The following is a 21,354-nucleotide window of genomic DNA, read 5'->3' as shown; positions in this document are numbered from 1 at the left end:
GGTCAAAAATGAGCTTGAGTGGGACTGTGAATGGCATACTACAATAACAACTACAGATATGTAAATAGCATGTTAAACTTTACGAAGCACTTTGCATATCTTATTATCTCATTGAAGCATCACGATAGCCCAGTGAGGAAGATACTTCATGTGGTATTATCCAAATTTTACATATAAGGTAACTGAGGTTTAGAAAGGTTAAGTGACTTGCTGATGATTTCAGAATCAGCAAGTATCAAAGGTGGAATTTCAACTCAGTTATTCCTAACTCCAAATATAGTCCTCTTTCTCATTTGGAAGTAGATCACCAACTATTGAAAAAACACACAAAACTTGATCCTTATGGTCTATTGATGGTGAGTCCATAGCATTGTCTTTACACACACACACATGTGCATACACACAAATATATATGTGTACATCTATCTATCTTTCTACCTATCTATCAAGGCAGGTAGATTATGGAGTGGATAGAATGCTAGACTTGAAGAAGGGGAGATCTGAATTCAAATCCTGTTTCAGACACTTCCTAGTTACGTGACCCTGGGCAAGTCATTTAACTTCTTTTAACCTCAGTTTTCTTAATCGTAAAATGGGGTTAATAATAGCATCTATCTCACAAGATTGTTGTGAAGATCAAAGTGTTTTGCAAACTTTAAGGTGGTATATAAATGTTAGGTATTATTATTGCTACAGCCCTGTAAATTACAACTTGACACCTTCTGCATACCAGGCACAATGCCAAATGCTGGAGATACAAAGAAAGACAAAAAGACAGTACCTGTTCTCAAGAAGCTCACAATCTAATGGGGGAAATTAGCATGCAAATACCTATGTATGAACAAACTATACACAAGCTAAATTGGAGAAAAAAATCAACAGAGGGAAGTCATTAGAATTAAGGGAGAATAAGAAAGGCTTCCTGTAGAAAGTGGGGTTATAGTTGGAACTTGAAGGAATCCATGGAAGCCAGGAGGTGGAAATGAAGAGGGAAAAATTTCTAAGCATAGGAGAAAGTCAATGAAAATTCCCAGAGCTGAGATGGAGCACCAGGAACATGAATGATGAGGAACAGCAAGGAGACTCGTGCCACTGGATCTTAGAGTATGTGGGAGGGTATAAGGTGTAAGAAGATCAGAAAGGTCAGGACGAGGAGGAAAGATAATGAACAGCTTTAAACATCAAACTAAGGATTCTGCATTTGATCCTGAAGGTTATAGGGAATTACTTAAATATTACTCTGATGCTTAATTATGGTATAGAATTGCAAATTCCTTCCTCTCTCAGGCTACTTTACATTTAGTCTGTATATATCTTATATAGATCTATTTATATATATGACATCTCTTGATTGAAGACTGGGATTAGTTTTGCTTTTGCTGGTATCCTGAGTGCTTAGCACAGTGACTGATGCATATAAATATTTAATAAATGCTTTTTGCTTCCTTGATTGAGTACAGTGTGCTTTCCTGAAGGCCATGCCAATGGCATATAATCTCTGGCAGGTCTCTATCAAATTGTCGAGGCTCTCAGTATATGCCTGGAAGTGTCTGACGTCAGATGTGCAAGGATCAGTCTAAATTAAAAGAAGTGGAAGAGTTCAGTCACTAGACATAAAGGATCTGCAATATATACTAGTGGAAGCAATATTTCAAACACACGGATAGTTGTTGTCCTTCATTCTTGAAAAAGACTGATGAGAGTACTGAGAGAGGGAAGGTAGGATTATCCAGATAGTTGCACCATCATGAACGAGGGTAAACATATCTACCTTTATGTGTGTGGGGAAAGATGCATGGTTGAGACTGTGGGAGTCACCGTGAGTAATGGAGTCTAGCCCAGTTTCCACAATGCCCAACTTCCATTCCTGTGGTCTCTCCTCAATTCACCATCCCTCCTCTGTTGAACTGGCTTAGCCAAAGTGAGCCAGAGAACCAGCATTGGACTCATGGCTAGAATACACACACAAGTGACTGGCTCTGCATTTTGAGTCTAGAGGAATGAATGCCATCCTTAGAGAGGCTGGTGAATTTGGAAAGAAGCTTCTCTTCAAGTGGGCACTTTATACCAATAGCTCAGAGAAATATATTCAATATTTCTTTATGTCTTTCAAACCACCTGCAACTGGGTGATCAAAAATTCCCTTTATTGTCATGCAATTACTTCAGACATGCTCAGCCAGCCTGCCTTTCTAAATGCATACATTAATGGAAGGAATTATGCCTTTTCAGCAGATAGAGTTTCAAAGTGTGCTGGTGGGACATGTCAGGTGTAGTGATTAATGGCTTAGTATATATTCATAATAGTAGTAATAACTAGCACATGTGCTATGGTAATCATATACCACAGATTGTGCACATCACATTAGAATAAACAGTGAGGAGAGCTTAACCAGGGATACTCTGGATGCTTGACTGTGATAGCTATTAACTAGAAAGATGCCATCTCTGGGACTTCAAGTTCCTTATGGATATAAAATCCAAAGGTGGAGGTAGTAGGGGAAGGGAAAACCCAAACATTTTCTGTGTATTATTTAAGCCAAAGAACTATATGGGAAAGAAAAGGTAATACTTATATTGTACTTTAAGGCTTGCAAATTGCTTCTACATATCTCATTTGATTCTCACAACAATTCCGTAAAGCAGGTGCTTTTATTATTCTCATTTTACAGATGAGGGAACTGAGGCCCAGAGGGTTTAAATAACTTGCCCAAGTTCACATACCTGGTAAGTATGTGAGGAAGGATTTGAACTAATATTTTTCTGAATCCAAATTCCATGATCTATACACTGTGATATGAATACTAACAAAAAGCAATACTTCCACTATGGTGAGAAAATCATAGTACATAAGCTTAGAGCTAGAGTGGACCTCAGAGGCCACGTAGTCCAAGCCCCTTATTTTACAGAGGAGAAAACTGAGCTCAGAGTGGTTAAGTGACTCGTATGAGGCCACACAAGTAGTATCAGAGATGGAATTTTAGCTTAGGTTCTTTACTCCAGAGACAATACTCTTTCCTGTGTAGCAAGGATGCTTTCCTTTACTATCACCAGAACACAGAGACTGTGACAGAAATCTGTTCAATAATGCTATGATGGTCATTTAGACCATCATGTGTTCCCGCCAGATGATAAAACAGACAAGAAGTTTACCTTTCTAGAGCATCAGTATCTATATCAAGCTATTGCTCCAAAGACTAGGAAGCTAGGTCTCCAAAAGTCAAATGGTTTAACCCAAAACATCTCTTTGCTCTCCCTTTTCCAGTCTTCACAGATGCTCAAGATATAGTATTTTATAAACAGAATTCCTTGGAGAGACACTGAGGCATAGGGGCACTACAGAGCTAGCCTCAGGGTTAGGAAGAACTAGAACCCATATTGGCTGTGTATTTCTGAGCAAGCAACTTAATCTTTCAGAACTCTCAGACTAGTTGTAGAGCAGGTACTGATCTACATCAGTAAAGGAAGATTTCTTATAGAAGTTTACTAAGTTAATGAAATCAAAATTCTGGTTTTCATTCCCTTCTACTCACCCTCCTCCCCAAAATCATTGGCACCCATATCAGGAGATTTTTTTTCCGAAAAAATGTTATTGAAAATATCATAAGATAAGAGACTCAGAGTAAAAAGATTGGAAATTAGCTATAATGTTGCACCTTTGCCCTGTTTTTCCCCCTGTTAAAGTGAAGTGTTTACTGTCTTGGTCACATAGGTAGTTAGGTGACTGAAGCAGGATTTGAACATAGGTTCTCCTAACTCCAAGGCTATCATCTCTTCCTACTACATCACATCTCCAGTTGGAAGGGTCTGAAAAGTCATCTAGATGACTCTGATGATGAAATCTTCAGTCTCTTCAATGTCTTCTTTGCTAGTGGTGACCCATCTGACACTCAAGTGTCCTCATGAATGGTAGTAATCACAAATATACCAGAACAGCTATTTATGACCCTATTTTCAAGTTATACTATCACAAAGGATGCTGTAACTAGAAAGTAAATAGAAGTAGAAATGAACTAATAGTAATATGTAATATTTATATAGCAATTAAAAATGAAAACCTGTGATTTCATTAATTTAGAGAATTTCCAGGTGAGGGAACTCCTTCTACCAATACAGGCTGGGACCTCCTTTGCAATTTGTGGTCCAAGAAAGTTGCCTGGGATTACCAGGATACAAAGTAACTAGGTCTGGGTAACACAGTTATTAGAAGTCAGAGGAAGGACTCCAATGAGGTCTTCCTGAGTCAAAAGGTTGGTTGTCTATCCACTATGCCACCAAGTTAATTTACAGTTTCTATTTCCACTTCTATAGAGATAAAAGTTTCTACTAGTGAACTTTATAAGCAAGTTAAGAGGATGAATCAATCAATAAACAAGCATTTCTTAAGTGCCTACTATATGCCAGGCACTGAAGAAAGGGTAAAGTACATTGCAATGTTTATGGGAAAATTATAGAATATAGGTGAGCTCTTCTGTGGTATAACAGAATTTTGCATGAACTCAGTTCCAAATAAATCCTCTCCTTTGTTGACAAAAGAATTCAGCTCTATTGCAAACAATTCAAAGTTTGATAATCAGGGCTTCAGGCAGAAAGGAAAATGCTTAGTCAATTGTGTGGGCTGTAAGAACTTAAGAGGGTTCTGGTTGGAGGGAAGGAGGATATGAATTTTCCTTTTGGAAACTTTACAAGTAACACAAAGTCTTGAGGAAGAGAGGCTGAACTGAGAGCCCTGAAATGAGGTTTTACATCCTACATCCCTGAGAACCCATCAAATTCCAGATAAGCTCTAGAGTCCAGTTCTCCTCTAAGGGTATAGATCTTATGACCATGGAAAATTATAGAATCACAGATTTGAAAGGAACCTCAACTTCATTCCAGTCCATTTCCTAAACAAAAAGACTCTCCACTATAATCTAACCAACAACTGGTCATCCATACTTTGCTTGTAGACCTTCAAGGAGGACAAAGTCATTATCTCTGGATGTGGCCCATTTGGACAGTACTAATTGTTAGGAAGGTTTTCTCTACACCAGCTTAAATTGCTCCTTTCATAGCCTTTACCCATTACTCCTGGTTTAGCCAACTAGAGCCTAAAAGAGCAAATCAGATCATTTTTTCATAGGACAATCTTTTCAATACTTTTGAATACTTCAATACTTTTGAATACTTCAATACTTGAAGTCAACTATCATGGTCCCCCCTGAATCTTCTCTTTCTCTAACTAAATGTGTTCAGTTCTTTCAACTAATCACCATATGGCTCAAGGCCCTCCAGCATACTGCTTGGCCTTCTTAGAGTACCCTCCAACTAATCAATGTCTTTCTTAAACTGTGGTACCCATAACTGAACACAATACTACAAAAAAAAGTCTGATAAGGCCAGAGCACAGTAGGATAGTTACTCCTCTGGTCTGGAAGCTATTCTTCTCAATTCATTATTAGATGAAATTGCATTGCTATACCTAAAACCCCAGAGAAAAAGATGAGGATTCTCACAATGGGCCTGAAACAAGCACAGGTCTTCTCTGGGGTGGGATTAGAGAGGCATCTCAGAGCTGGCTATGACCACATGAGGGCTATCTCAGGGGTCTGTTGTTTTCACAGCTAAGATCTACAGCTATTGCCTATCCATTGAAGTTCAAGTGAATTTCCACTGTGGAAATACACTCCAGAGAGCCCCATTTTCTTGATTCTGAAGTGATGAATATGAATAACTAGTTGGACTTCAAAGGACTATTAACTCTTACAAAATCTGCTTCTAGTCCAGATGGATTCCAGGGTTTCTCCTAGGGTTCAAAGCCACTGAGAAAAGGACTGAGATTGAGCATAAGCAGATAGGAGTTCAAAATTCCCCTGATAAGATTGTAGAAGTAGTCATAAATGAAAAGAATCAAATTCAGTAGGAATCAGTGCCAGACAAATACACAGAGAAGAACTCATCTTCTTAAAAAAATTAACTTTTATGTCCAACTCTATAAAAGTATAGCTGAAAAAGGTCTCATGGTCATAGTGGATAACAAGATGAACACGAGCTCACAATGCAGGGCTATTATTTTAAAAGTGAGTGTACTGGGATGCATAAATAGGAACAGGGTTTGCAGGAATGATGAGGTAATCTTCACTTATCATACCTTTATGAGAGTACTTTGTCCATTTCTGGACTTCCCAGCTTGAGAGACATGAGGAACTTGGACTCAGTTCAGAAGATAGAAACAAAGATGATGAAATAGTTGGAGGATAAGACATATGAGAAAAGACTAAAGGATCTGGTATCGTTTAGCCTAGTGAAGAAAAAGCAAAATAGAGATTTAACTTTTTCATGTCCATGAAAGAGGTCACCATAGAGGCAGCAATCTCTGTCTTCCACTGTGGACAGAGGGAGAGTGGCTGAAATTGTAGTAGAAAAGATTTAAGTGAGTTGGTACTACATTTCTTGTTAATTACAGTTAGAGCACAGAATGACCTACTATGACAAAAAAATGTGTCCAAAAAGTGATTGTGGATTAAGGAAGGAGCCCCATGTTAGCCCCAGGCTAGCAAGGAGATGGATTGTGGATGTTGCACCAGTAATAATAATAATTACAATGATAAAAACCCACAAATATTTGAGAACGATGCTCTTAGTGTAGTCATACAGTACACTTTACACGTCAAACTACATAGAATGAGAAGTTCTCAAAATATAGAGACCTAGTGAAAGAAATCAAAACCACATAGAAACAGAAAGAAGTACATATCATCCCTGTTATCCTGTTTGCTAGTAGTTATCCCACAGATGCTTTGGGTAAGTCTACAGAAGATTAATTTGCATCACAATAATTTCATTCAATTACAAAAAAGCCAATCATTCTATCCATCTCTCTTATATTCCGTTGAAGGCTACAGATGATATTTATACTGCTTTAAGGTGTGTAAAGTTTGCAAAGTACTATTATTATTCCCATTCTACAGATAAGGAAAATGAGGCTAAGAAAGATTAAGTGATTTCCATGATTACACAGCTACTAAGTATGATACAATACTCAAACCCATGTCTCCTGGTGCCAGTTCCATTGCTCTACTGACTATGGGACTTAAATATTTTCAGTGCTTCAAGGAATAGACTTCTTGGGGCAAGATGGGAGCTGACTTCAATTAACATTTTCTTTAGTTATACTTCTCTCTTTAACCCTTTGAGGTCTGGCTACTCAGCTCTTCATTCAATTGATATCACTATCTCCAAAGTTACTGATGACCTTTTAACTGCCAGAGCTAACGGCTTTTTGTCAGTCCTCATTTTTCTTGAGCTCTCTGTTGCATCTGAGACTACTGAGCAATTTCTCCTCCTGGATACCCTTTCTTCTCTTGGTTTTAATGAAACTTCCCTTTCTTGGTTCTTTTCCTATATGTCAGACCTCTCCCTCTCAATCTCTTTTGCTGGTCTGTAACTATGGGTATTTCTCAAGGCTCTTTTGGGGGTGGGGGCTTGGTCTATTCTCTTTCTCCCTGAGCAACCTAGCTGCCATGAGTTTAATTAATTTCATGAAGATGATTTATAAATCTATATGCTCAGTCCTAGTCTTCATGTATTACTAATTGCCTATCGGGCATCTTAAACTGTATTTCCTGAATAACCTCAAATTTAACATGCCAAAAAGAGAATTCATATTTCTCCTCAAAACTATTCCTCTTCTAAACTTTCCCATTTCTCTTAAAGTGGTCACTATTCTTCTAATCTCCTAGGTTCCTAATCTTAGCATTATCCTTGACTCCTTACTCTTTCTCATTACTATAATCAGTTGCCAAATCTTGCTGTTTCTATCTCCACAATATGTCTTGAGTTTAATCTCTTCTCTCTACTCATACAACTACTACCTTAGTTGAAGCCCTCATCACCTCTCACCAAGATGGTTGAAATGATCTCCTAATTGCTGTCCCTGCTTCAAATCTGCCTCCTCTCCTTCACATAACTTTTAAAGTGATTTTCCTTAAATGCAGATATGACCATTCTCATAGCGATAAATTCCAGTGACTTTCTTTTGCCCCTAGGATAAAATAGATACATTTCTGTTTGGCATTAAAAGCCTTTCACAGACTGATTCCACTCTCTTGCTAGCCTCATTATATACTATTCACCCCCATGTCACTTCTGTGATCCAGTCACTCTGACCCTGACTCTTATTTCTCACACATGACATTCTGGTCTCTGATCTCTGGGGGATCCCTTTTCATCCCTCACATCTGGAATATACTCCTTCCTCAGCAACTCAAGCACCACCTTCCTCATGAAAGTTTTTCCTGATTCCCTACAATTTCTAAGGTCCTCCCTCCCTAGCTAGCTTGTATTTAACTACCTTGGATTTATTCTGTTTGTGATGATGTATATAAATATATCTATATAAATATATATCCATATACACATTCTTGTTACCTCTAATAAAATATTAGCTCCTTGAGAGTCAGGATTGCCTCTTTTTGTATGTGATCTTTGTTACCCTATCTTCCAAGGACGTACATATCTGAGAGTCAAAGTTCTCTTGGTCAGGATGGATATTTCTCAGTCTGTTATGACCTTCATTCTGAAAGAGGGGGGAAGGAAGGAATAAACATTTATTTGACACCTACTATGTGCCAGGCATTGTGCTAAAAGCCTTATTTATCTCATGTATTTCTCACAACAACCCTGTAATATCACCCTCATGTTACACTTGAGGAAACTGAGGCACAGGGATGTCAAGTGACTTATCCAGGGTCACACAGTAAGTATCTGAGGCCAGATTTAGATTTAGATCTGACCTGACTCCAGACCCAGCATTCTATTCACTGAACCTCTCCTGGGATAAAAATGGAAATCTGCAAAGATTGAGGAGCAAGAAGTCAGTGAGTGTGTAGGCTTTGGACAAGATTTCTCCACTTCACAAAAGAGATACTTCTGAGGAAATAGAAGAGCCAGGTTTCTTTCATCACAATGACTTCTGCTGAAATGGCAGCCCATGTACTCAGATGTTTGGGGTCAAGGAGAAAGAATCTGAGCATGTAGTTTGATGGGATTTGGGTGAACAAGACCAACAAGGAGAAGAGATGGATTCTGATGAGACAGAATAAAGAGGGGTGATAGACTGTGGTTGGTCTTGAGAGCTACTGTGACAATGTAATGGCAACCAAATTAGGATCTTTTGCTGTTTTTGTTTTACTAAAAGTGTCTCTGATTGAATAATGTGATTTGGGAGGATCTTCCCCATCTATTGATGGACCTTCCCATTATGGGAACCTTGATTAGGGGAGTTATTCTGTTGGAGGGTCCCAGGACCTTTTGTTTTTTCTATTGAGGGGCTGAGTCAGAGGGTTATGCCCTCTGGCTCTAAAAAAGTATAAATACTCTGAGGGTGAGGTTTTGCTTTCTGGCTTACTGACTGGAAGTGTTTGGCCAGATGAGGACTCTAGGAAGCTGCTTTAAGGAGCCCCCCAGCTTTGAGAATCCATATGTTGTGTTTCCCTCTCTGGTAATTATGCTCAGACAGTTGTCTGTTGACAGACATTTTGGAAGCATGTCTGTTGACTTTTAATTTCTCTGTATTTTCTTTGAAGTTTGGGGTGCTGACTCCCCTGAACTAGGGGAATGATATATGTGCCTGGTTAAAGGATTGATACATGTGCTTGATTAAAATGATTGTTAACCCCTCAAAAGCTACCTTTCCTTTTATGAATGCAGATCTAAGAACTTGTGATAGCAAAACCCCCCAGCCTTCCCACATACGTTGGGGTGCTTACCCTCCTCCTCCACCAAGTCCAGGCAGGATAGCTAAGGTCAGATTGAGAGGCAGTCTGATCATTATGGATTTTCCTCACTGAGAATTCATACATATAATGAAGTTCTTCACCTTGTACTTAATTCTTTTTACCATATTCCTTTCTGTTCACAGAGATAGAACTCTAAACCAAAGTTTTGTTTGTTTTCTTTTTGCTTCATCTATACTCTGGTATCTTCCTTATCCCTCTCCTGTCGGCATCTGGACTCTACCTCTGGAACCCTAGACTCTGATACGTGAGTGTTTGTGTTATCTTGCCTGGAACTAGGCCTCCATATCACTTCCCAGTTATTTCCAAATCATGGCAACCATATCCCCTACCCCCACATCTCTTCCAGCTTCTCTCTCTATGTGGTCTTCCTCCATTAAAAAGTAATCGCCTTGATGACAGGGCATGTCTTTACTTGTTTTTGTATCCCCAGTGCTTAGAACAGAGCTTGGCTAATCGCAAATATATAATAAATGCTTGCTAGATTGATTGACCAGAAGGTAGTGAGTTTCTTATCACTTGCCTTTCCAGGAAAGGTTTGGTGATCATTTGTCAGGGGTATATTAAAGAAGGGATTGTTAAGCAGCTATAGGGTGAACTAGATGACCTTAGAGATCCTCTGAGATTCTGTGATCTTCACTTCAGGTGAATGAGGTCTATTTCCTCTGTTCTTCTAGGGTTCTTATGGATTCTTTGAGATCCCTGCAGAATCACATCTTATTATTTTCTCCTAGTTAAATAACATTTCCTGATGAATCTCTTTCCTAATCCTTAAATCACATTTATGGCTCTTGTGAACCATCTCCAAGTTGTATAAATTCTTCTCAAGTTGTTAATCCCAGAACTAGCTCTAGGAACATAATGTAGACCCTTAGTCATTGTGAGCAATATAATATAAGGGTTAGCTCATAGGGCTGCATCTAAGCCACCTTACATTACTAACTGTCAGCCTGTACATCACTTGTGGCCTCTCTGTTTTTAGGGTGTGATCTGAGATTTAAAAAAAACAGTCAAAACTAAAACTAAAATAGCTAGCAGATACAAAGTGAGGTAGTCCCTGACTAGCTGATATTTCTCACTATATGGACAAAATCTGGGTAACGTTAAAGTCCATCTGGATTTGTGAAAGTATATTCTTTTTCATAATATGCAGCAAGGTGGTGCAGTAGATAGAGCCCAAGGCCTGGAGTCAGGAACACCTATCTGAATTAAAATATGATTTTAGACACTAGCTGTGTGACTCTAGGTTAGTCACTTACTTGCTATTTGCCTCAGTTTCCTCATTTGTAAAATGGTGATAAGAATTAGCACTTATCTCCCAGGGTTTTTGTGAGAATCAAATGAGGTAATAATTGTAAAGTACTTACTTAGCACAATGACTGGCACATAGTAAACACTACATTAATGTTAGTTATTAAAATTATTACTATTATTATTTGATTAAAATCACATCTAAAAGTTACCATTAATGATGCAAATCTGCAATAAGAATTGGGATGAGCCCTGACTAAATAGATCTACTATTTTTCAAGAACCATACTCTGTTCAGCACCCATATTCTCACAGATTTGATCAAAATTGATCATTATTTAGCACTAAACCTATAACTACATGAAAAGTTAATTAGGTTATATGAAAATAAGTTAATTAGATTATCCTTAAGAAATCAGTAATATCATTGATATAGGTGATTTCTTCTGTTAGTATAAATTACATCTCATTTATACCTTCTCATTCTATGCTATTTGTGTTTCAGTTATATCCCCTATAGATGATTTACCCAACACCTGAGGCCTTCTCTGAAGTCTTTTAAAATTCCTTTACTAGTGCAACACTTGAGCTGTCTCATTAACTTCATTATCATCATGTGAGCAGTCCATTTCCTATCCATCTTTGTCATGTTATCTACAAGCTAGCCATCATCCTCATCTTGCCTCTACCACAACTTTGAGCTTTGTTTCTTGGACCCCAGACTCTAATGAGGGAACTCTTGTTTTATCTTGCCCAGAACCAGGTCTTTATACCACATTCCAGCCATCATCTCACCATATTGCCTGTGGAGGAGAAGTGGTACCTTTAAAGCCTTACCATGGATGAAAGTGAGAAGGTGAGGACAGACTTTCCCAAAATCTTCAGAGCTTAAGGGAAGTAGGTGATCATAGACATCGAGGAAAATTGCCAGAAACTAGATTTACAGCTTCTGTTGATAAGACTTGGGAAGACTGAGAACAATCCCAGAACATTTTCCTAATTCAAAAAGTCTAGCAGGCTAATTCACCCACGAATTTGGACAAGAATTTAGAGAAAAGTGCTAGTAACCAAAATGAATTGGGAATGATTTTAGTATGATGTTTCATAATCTGAGCAGTTATGGTTGACTGCCTCCAGGGAAACCTTGGATTCCACCTCTGGGTCTTTTATTTCTACATTCCAGACCTAGGTGGAGTTGCAAGGCCACTTCTCTGACATCTCCATACCATGTTACAACTGGAGTACTGTTCCCTGCTCATTTCAACTTTCCTTTACAATATAAACTCCTTGATGGCAGGGACTGTCTTGCATAGTTATATATGCATCCTCTGAACTTAGCATAATGTCTGGCACATAGTAAGTGTTTAACAGATGCTCTATCTATCTACCTATCTATCTTTTATAACACTTCCTATTTGTCTCACATCACTGTCACTGTGCTGCTTTTACATTACTGTTAAAAGAATCAGAATTGTAAAACAGTCTACTTTCCCCCCCCAAAAAATTTGTGCAGCTAGATGGTACAGTAGATAGAGTGCCTGGCCTGGAGTAGGAAGACTCATCTTTGTGAGTTGAAATGTAGCTTTGACCCTGTTTGCCTCAGTTTCCTTGTCTGTAAAATGAACTAGAGAAGGAAATGGTAAATCACTCCAATGTCTTTGCCAAGAAAACCCCAAAAGAAGTCATGAAGACTTGGACACAACTAAAATGACTTGACAACAAAAAGTGGTCCATTACAGAAAAAGCTTAACCATGCCTGAAATATGGACTGGATTAATTTAGAGTTGCTTTCTGCTTTAGGGCTCTCTGCAAAGGGCAGATAATTATCTTTCTGGGATGATTTAGCAGGTAGGAAAAGGAATAACCATGCTCAGAGAATATTCATGTGCATTCTGAGCAGTGTTTTTTACTCATTTTACTCAAAATGACCTGTTTGTATCTGTGTGGGCAACTTATAGTTCCTACTTTTCTAGAAATTTGCAAAGAGCTACAAAGATATCCCATCACATCAGAGACAAGCAGGAAGAAATCATTCTGTTGGAAGCTACTTGGGATTAACTGAAGGGATATAAGCATAGTATAGAAGAAAGTATGTTGGATTTGGAATCTGAGGAGCTGGATTGGAATTGGACCTGCTACTTAATGACTGTGTGACCTCCAATAAGCCACTTCTCTGAACTGTGGTGTTCTCATCTGTAAAATAAGAGGGCTGGATGACATGACCTCTGAGGACCTTCTAGCTTTAAATCCTAGCTGGATAGCTGGAGAAACGACTAAGTGAACTCTCTAATAACCATCTAGTGTAACCTCTTCATTTTGCCAGTAAGGAGTCTAAAGCCCAGAGGTTAAGTGATAGGGTCAAGTTTAAAGACAACTACTCAGTGACACAGCACAACAAGCTTTACTAACTATTTAAATCTCTATAAATTCAAATCTCTTATAAAGGGTTTTCCTCACAATAATGCTGGGAGGTATTTTGTACAAGTATTATTTAAAAGATGGTGAAGTTAAAGCTCAGGGAGGTCACTAATCTAATTAGTGGTAGATTCAAGACGGAACCATTTTCTGAATTTTAATCTAGCACTATTCCCATTATATAACATTGTCTCCCATAATCCTTTCCAGCCTTGGCATTTACATGTAGGTGAAGAAGAGATAGGGCATTCTCCATGACTTTAAACTCATGAATGAAAACATTAGGAAACCAGACTGACTTCAAATGGAATACAGATCAGCAGTGAAAAGATTCCTGAAGTACATCTTTCCAAGCACAATGAAAGAATAATGAGCCATGACTCTTCAGCTCATGGATGATTAGCTGATAAATGTCAGGGTATACACAAAACCCGTCACTTCACAGTTTCCCTAAAGCAGTTTGACAATCCCAGTAGAAGATCACTTAATGATATGACATCTCTCTAGGCAGCAGAGTGAAGCAGATAAAGTACTGTACTTGAGAATCAGAATCAGTTGGGTTTGAACCCTGATCAGCCATTATGACTTTGGGTAAGTCACTTAATTACCATAGTGAGCATTTATAGTGCTTTAAGGTTTGCAAAGAGCTTTAAGTCATTTGATCCTCATAACAGCTCTTCTAAGTAGGGGCAAATGTTCTTATTTTACAGATAAGGAAACTGAGGTTGAGAAAGCCTAAGTGACTTGCCAGGTTATATAACTGTCTGAGGCAGGGTTTGAACTCAGGTCTTCTTGATTCTCAGTCTAGCACTGTATATCCACTATGCCACTTAGCTGCCAGAACCTCTCTGGACTTCAGTTTCCTCACCTGTAAAATAATGGGGTTGGACTTTATGTCTTTTAAAAGTCCCTTCCATTTAAAAATCTATGCTCGTGATATTTCGATGAAATTTTATACGTCACATCCAGAAAATAGAAACAGCATGGGACAGAGCCTCAAAGGTGAAGTGATACCAATACTCAAGGCTTGTTGCCTGCTGATACTATGCTGTAGTGGGAACAGTATAAAACTTGGGAATCAGGAGGATGTAGATCTGAGTCCTGCTTCCAGCACCTTTTTACTATGAGACTCTGTCTAAGTACTCTAACCTCTCTGAGTTGCACTGGCTTCACATGTGAATTAATATCAAAATCAATCAAGGATGTGATTTCTCTGGGTGGCAACAATTGCCCTGTAGCCTGTCTATAATATTTAGACTTAGCTGCCTGAATTTCATCGAGGCTACATAAGTTGGTTAGGGTTACAAAACTCATTAAGTTCTGAGGTGGGATTTATTGGGTTGGTTCTTTCACTCAAGTACTTGGGGAAAATAACATTTGTGAGTTCGATTTTTCCACGTCATTATGGAAAAATACATAGTAAAATGCAATAGAAATGTGACCTATTATTCCTGTTTAGTGGGAATAAGTGTCTTTGGTCATTTTCTAGTAACTCATGTAGAAGAGGCTGTCATGGAAACTTAGCCTTAATTTTTAAAAATTACATTTATTTAATGCCTAAGGTTTGTAAAGCATTTTACAAATCTCATCTCATTTTTATCCTCACACTCACCCTGGGATACTTCCTAGGATATACTCTAGGATAGTTGGTTATGTCCATTTTAACAATGAGGAAACTTAGGCAGATAGAGGTGAAGTCATTTAGCCAGAGTCACACAGCTAGAAAGTATCCGAGGCTAGATTTCAACTCAGATCTTTCTGACTCTAGGTCCAGTGTTCTATCCATTGCAGATTACAGTAAAGTGAAAAATGATTTCAGAGAATATCCAGATCCCTAATTTTATGCAAGTTAAAACAGAGACTCAGGGATATTAAGTGACTTGTCTAAAGTCACCCCACCAGTTAGCATCGGAGGCATGATTTGAACTCGTCTTTTGAATCCAGTCTTTCTACTGAAAAGTTGAGAGTCAGAGGTAATGCTTTTCTATGACCCACAGAGAAGACATCTCTAAACCCTGTTAGGAGCCTACAATATTAATACTTCAGAAAAGATCTTCTCCATTTCAGTTGGCTGCTCCATTGTGCTGCCAACACATACAACATTCAGGATATTGATAAAACTCATCTTTCACACCCATCACTGAGCGTTGATATTTGATAGGCTCTCCAGTACTGTCAAGGAGAAGAATATTCCCTAGAATAGATCAGTCCCTTTTTAGCTCTTAGAGAGTATTACACTGAAGATACTTTCCTCTGCCACTGAAAGGTTAGCTCTCTCCTCCTCACTGCATGAGCTTTCTGAGTCCAAGGACAAACCCAAGTAATCTCCTCTTCTCTTGTCTTCCTGAACATAAAGGACTTTGTAAAAACTTGAAGCAATAACCGCTAGGTTGAGCTTAAAATAAATAGTGAGTGCAGTTCTGTACTCTCAGCAATAAAAAAAGAAACAAAGAAAAAAATCGTGAGTCAGTCCAGTCAATGATTTTCATGTTAAAAAAAAAGAACAAGTTGGAGCCATGTGGTCTCAATAAAGCAGTAAAATATATTTTCTTTACCGTATACTTCATGTGCCTATAACCTTCCTTTTAAATCATCTTTAACCAGCCCCAAATCACTCTGACCGCAAATCATTTGGTGGCTTTGGTCTTTAGGCAGTGGAATGTGCCTGAGTAGACGGGGAGTCGCTACCAAAAGCACTTTGAGGCAGGATATCCTTCTCTAGCCCTAGAACATAGACCCCAGCAAAAAAGTCTTTAAAGGTTCGGCATCAGAGATAACCCATGACATCATACTCAATCATTTCGGAAAAAACTGCAAAGGCTGCAGAATAAGACAACATGCCACAAACCACAGTGGGCAGATAAAGCCAAAGAACAGCTTTTCTTTTCTTTTCTTTTTTTTTAATGAAAACATACACAAATACCACAAGCAGCTGGCAGAAAACTGTTTGATTGCATTTACAGAAACTGATTTTCTCTCCATCAATCCCCACCATATTTGGAGCAGACCAACAAATGGGAAGGTCATTGAAATCAAGCTTTTAAATGAGAAAGCCAGAATAACTTGCAGGAAATGCCACTACATTTCTTACTGTGGGTTGCCATGAATTTGGGTCCAGTTGCTATGTCATTTGATAGGCTTTGAAAGGCTTTCCAAATGCACAAGACCTCAACAGTAACCTATCCTTAAAATTATGAAAAGAGAAAGAGTGTCCAGTGTGTGAGAAATCAATTATTCAATCAGTGAATAATTTATGAGACACCTAGCTTGTCCCAAGCATAAACAAAGGTCTCCAGCAGTACCATCTGTTAACACATCACAGTCTCACAGGCAAGTGTCAGTGGGCTTTTTTGTTTATTTTTTTCCCCAAGAAACATTCAAAGAATTAAGCAAACAAACTTTAAAGGTAAGATAAATAGGTTGGACATGCCTTTAGGCACCTTAGAGAAACAAATGCATTGGTGAATAATGATTAAAACAGACTACAAAAACTTCAACTGAAAGGCAAATCATATGATGTTGCTGACAATATGTGAAATTTAGTTACAGCAACTGCTAAACTGTGTATCTGGAGAGGTACTAAGGATGTCCCTAAAAAGTCCTTTGTACCCTTCTAATTTTAACTCGGAGGAGGTAGCTTTGCTGCCAATTCTAACCTGTCATTTCAGTCAAGTGAAGGGAACTTTATTAATAGAAATACATACAACACAACCTCAGAACAAGTGGCCAAAGTGAACACATCCTACTGGAGTAAGAAAGAAGACCTTATACCTCTAGGCTCTGATGTCTAATAACTTATCACAGTTTCCAGAAGAGAGCCATTGTGTAGGCTGATAATCTATCTGGCCAGAATCTTTCTCATCAGATACTCATGGATAAATTTAATTTTCAAATAGAGATAGGGAAGGAAGAAGGTACAATCTATGGGGATATTCTTACATTTGCTGACAGTACTGGAAGATAATACAGTACTACTGATTTACCCAGTGACCTTTTTGCCTCTGTGTGGGTAATTGTAATTTGGTTCACACTTAAAAAATAATTATTGTGTAGAAAACTGTGCAGATTCCCCGTTAAATCTCAAGCAACAGGAACAAAGTAGGATTCAACTAGAAGTCATTTGGGAGTATTAGAAGGGCTGTAATAACTTCATCTGTATTATCTGGACAAGAATTAAGCTAACAGCACCTTGAAGGAGAGTCTGGTTTGATTTAATTTGATTTCTTTAATGATGAAAAAGCTGAAAAATGAACGAAGTCTTCAGGAAACAACCCTCTTTTCTTTCCCTCCTCCTCCCTACCTCCTCTGTGCAAAATTAAAGACAGCTCCTTCAGCATCCTCAGTGCCAGGTACCTCATTTTGAGAGTCAAGCTGAATGTGGGAAAACATCTAAAAACAATTCTGGGCTCTAGGAAGGGGCTGGGAGGAGAGCAGCTTTAAAGACCACATCGATATTGACTATTTCTAAACCAGCCACAGCCTCAGTTTCCTTGAAGAATAATGGGGAACACGGCTTTCCCAGTTTATGCTTTCCATGCTAGGCGAGTCGCCAGGAATGCATTTCTTTCTATTGTACTATGGGCACCACTTGTTCTCTGAGAGAGCAGCCTACTGAACGATAACACAGGGACCCACTCCTGAGGGCTCGGCGGAGAACAGGGGGCCGGCGGGAGGAACAGAAAGGCAACCATGGTTCGTTCTTGAGACAAAGGGTTGGAATCAAGGGGAATCCACAAACAAACAATCTTCCAGCTCCTACATTTCCACAAGGACCAAATTACCCACATTTCTCGTGATATCAAAGGTAGATGAGTGCACTTGTCTGCAACTTGACAGAGCTACCAACTCACTAAGTTCCGTAGAAAGAGGTTAGCTGGAGAGCCACAGACTCCTTCCTCTCCACAGTCAGAAATTGGGCACAGTACAGAAACCGTCTTCTTTCAAACTCTCTCCTTTTCTTAAAACAAACCTACCAGTTTGTTTGGGGGTGGGGTGAAAGATGGGGATTGGGAAGGGGAGAAGGTGTTAAGAAACCCGGATTGGGGGTGAGGAGGAAGGAGCACCCCCCTTCTCCCCCCGGTACTGCCTCTGTCTCTGTCTCTCTCTGTCTCTCAGTTTCTCTGTCTCTCAGTTTCTCTGTGTCTCTCTCTCTTTCAGACATTGTTTCACCGGAGTGCCTACAAGCTCCTGCAGAGAAGCTCTTCAAGGCATTTCTTTCCTACACCTCTTTCAGTACCAATGCTGCCACTTACCAGGGAAAAATGGGAGCACCCCCTGCCCCACAAAGAAGCCAGTCCGAGGGCTGTTTTTCGTACTCCACCATTCCCAGCTGTCTTCAAAGCGTCCCCTGCTCTAAATTCAGCCTCGTTTGCAGAATATTACAGAGGAAATTAACGGGCAGTTAAGCTGCCAGTCCCCCCTTAAACACTCCCAAGCAGGAAAGAAAGAGTTCTCCCAGTTCTGAGTAAGTCCCGACTCAAGCCTTTTGGCAATGCGGAAGCAGTGTCAGTCTCCTGGATGCAGCCCAAGGGTTGTAGTTTTGCCTGGGTGTAGCGTCGTTTAAGAGAAGGGGCTGTGTTTGTAGTGGGGTCTCTCTTTCTCTCCCTCTCCCTCTCCCTCTCCCCCCCTCCCCCTCCCCCCCTCAATTGGTGGGGAGGGGGAAAGGGTGTGTCTTGAGGGAGGAATGCCTCCAATGTCCAAAAATAACATCTGGGAAAGAGGGAGGGCCATCCATCTCCCCTCACTCTTCTGCCTTATGGCATGGAGGGAGGCTTTATCTTTGTCCAGGGATTTCAATGTCCTAAGAAAAAGGTAAAATAAATTTTAAAAATTCAAAAAGCCAATTCCACAGACAATGTCTACAAACCACTTTTTTTGTTCAACTGTAGTTTCAAGTTTCTCCTTAATAAAGGAAGGCCTTTCATTTTAGTAAACTCTGAACTTTTCAAGACACTTTGGCTAAGTCCAAGTGTTTATTAGAAGTGGATTGCTACTTCTCACAATTTTCTTCTACCTTCTATACTTCGGAAACACATAAGAGTTAGGTTAGGATGCTGCCTCCCACTTTTGTTCGCCTGATTTGAACTGCTGTTGTCATTGATTCTCCTTATTACAAAGCCACTATTACAAGTGGGACCTTCACCATCCCCCCCCAGTTAAGTAAGTATGGAGAATAAATCTGGCCTTTGTTCACAAGTTGAACATGTCTGTCATTAACCAAAAGTCATCCCATTAACATCTACCGGACAAACCTAAAGCTACATCTGAGATTACCACGTGAAAGTGTTTAGGACCTTCTTTCAGTTTTTCTTTTTAGCATTATGTCATTGTGGCTCAGTTATCACACAGAGTATGGCAGAAGAGGGGAATCAAAACCTATTGCTTAATGGGATCTTTTTTTTTCTTGCTAATGACAACCGCGTGGCAATGGTAAAGAAGCCAGGATTTGAAAGAAGTTCCTTGTAAATATGATATACCAAGGATGATTTTGAAAGTCTCACTTTTCCCTGTCTTTTATTCAGAAGAAAATATCTAAAGACAGACTTATTAGTCAGTCTGAGAAACAAAAATCTAAAAATTGAATTTGAGAATTTAAACAAGAAAGTCAGAAGAGACTTATGAAGCTATTAGTTTTAATGGACTATATGAGGTATCAGTGATTTGACAGATTCTTGAAGACAATTGAAAGCATATCAGAAAGTATTCCAGGAATAGTCATTTATGAAGGTTTTGTTGTTAGAGATAATGAAGGAAAGGATGTTCAAATGCTAATAAAATGATATAACTGATATCAGAACCTTGGTTTTTTTTTTAATCATCCTAAAGAAGTGATGGCTTATGAAATATTGAATTTTTCTCTCCTTATTAAATCTCTTTCTTCATTTCAGAATAAATGTGTAGCTAATAAGAATCAAGTTGATTTTAAAACGGAAATATCCTGAACTTGCCAGGTTCAGCTCCCTCTTGGATGTTGTCATCATCCTCTCTCTCTCTCTCTCTCTCTCTCTCTCTCTCTCTCTCTCTCTCTCTCTCTTTCTCTCTCTCCCCCTCCTCACACATTAGCTAGAGAATTTTACCAGGTTCCAGTGTTTCTATTGGAAAGAAAGAAAAGTCTTTTTCTTTTTCCCATCAAATTGTTCTGCTGCTGTCATGCCATTTAGCCAGCCAGTGATGCCACCTGAGAATTAGAACAGTTTTTTTTTCCTTGAAACAACCCTGTGATGATGTAGGTAGTTAGTAGTAGTGGGTAGTCTTGTTAGTTCCATTTTATAGATGAGAGAACTGAAATTCAGACATCTTACGTGCTTTTACTCAAGATCATAGAGTTAGAAAGTTGCAGAACCAAAACTTGAAGCTAAGACCTCAGACTCCCACTCCAGAAGGCCTTTCTCAGTATACAAGACACCTTCTCAAAAATGCTGAGATTTCAAGAGAGGGTTATGGAGGCAGTGAAATTGAAAACAGCTTAGCAGATGTTGCCTTGAGAGGAGGCAGTCCTCCGAATATAGTGCCTTCAATATAGGAGTTAACTATGCCTCCAGCCTCTTTGTATCACTTTAGTCCCATGCCTTACTTGAACAAGAATAACTAAGATTTATATATAGCACTTTAACAAAGGGTTTTGCATACACTATCTCCTTCATGTTTCACAACAACTGTGTCAGATATTATTATCCTCATTTTATAGAGGAAGAAACAGGTTAAGTAGTTTGCCTATAATGACGCACTTAGGAAATTTCCAAGGTGGCCTTTTTAATCAAGGTCTTCCTGATTCCAAGTCCAGCATTCTAAATTCTAAATTCTATACTACAATGTCCTGACTGGAGGCACTGAACTAACTAACTGAATTAACTGCTTGTTAATTTGATTTAAAGAAACCTGTCTAGTCTTAGTTGTGTATCCATTGGTAAGTC

General features: G+C 39.0%; 1 protein-coding gene across 3 annotated transcripts in view; it reads right to left on the bottom strand.

Moving 5' to 3' along the window:
• The window catches only part of PALLD (palladin, cytoskeletal associated protein), a 554,902-nt gene that overhangs the window by 357,976 nt on the left and 175,572 nt on the right, over positions 1 to 21,354 (bottom strand). The window contains exon 1 of one of the 3 annotated variants that reach the window (XM_072623156.1): positions 18,694 to 19,219. The exons of the other annotated variants lie outside the window; for them this stretch is intronic. The gene's annotated coding sequence lies outside the window, so the exon portion shown is untranslated. Of the gene's footprint in view, positions 1 to 18,693; positions 19,220 to 21,354 lie in introns of those variants that run through there. 3 annotated transcript variants of the gene reach the window in all.

Source organism: Notamacropus eugenii, chromosome 7, assembly GCF_028372415.1.
Source record: "Notamacropus eugenii isolate mMacEug1 chromosome 7, mMacEug1.pri_v2, whole genome shotgun sequence".
NCBI lineage: Eukaryota > Metazoa > Chordata > Mammalia > Diprotodontia > Macropodidae > Notamacropus > Notamacropus eugenii.
Note: the sequence above shows the minus strand (reverse complement) of the source record. Positions and strands in the feature narration are given on the sequence as shown.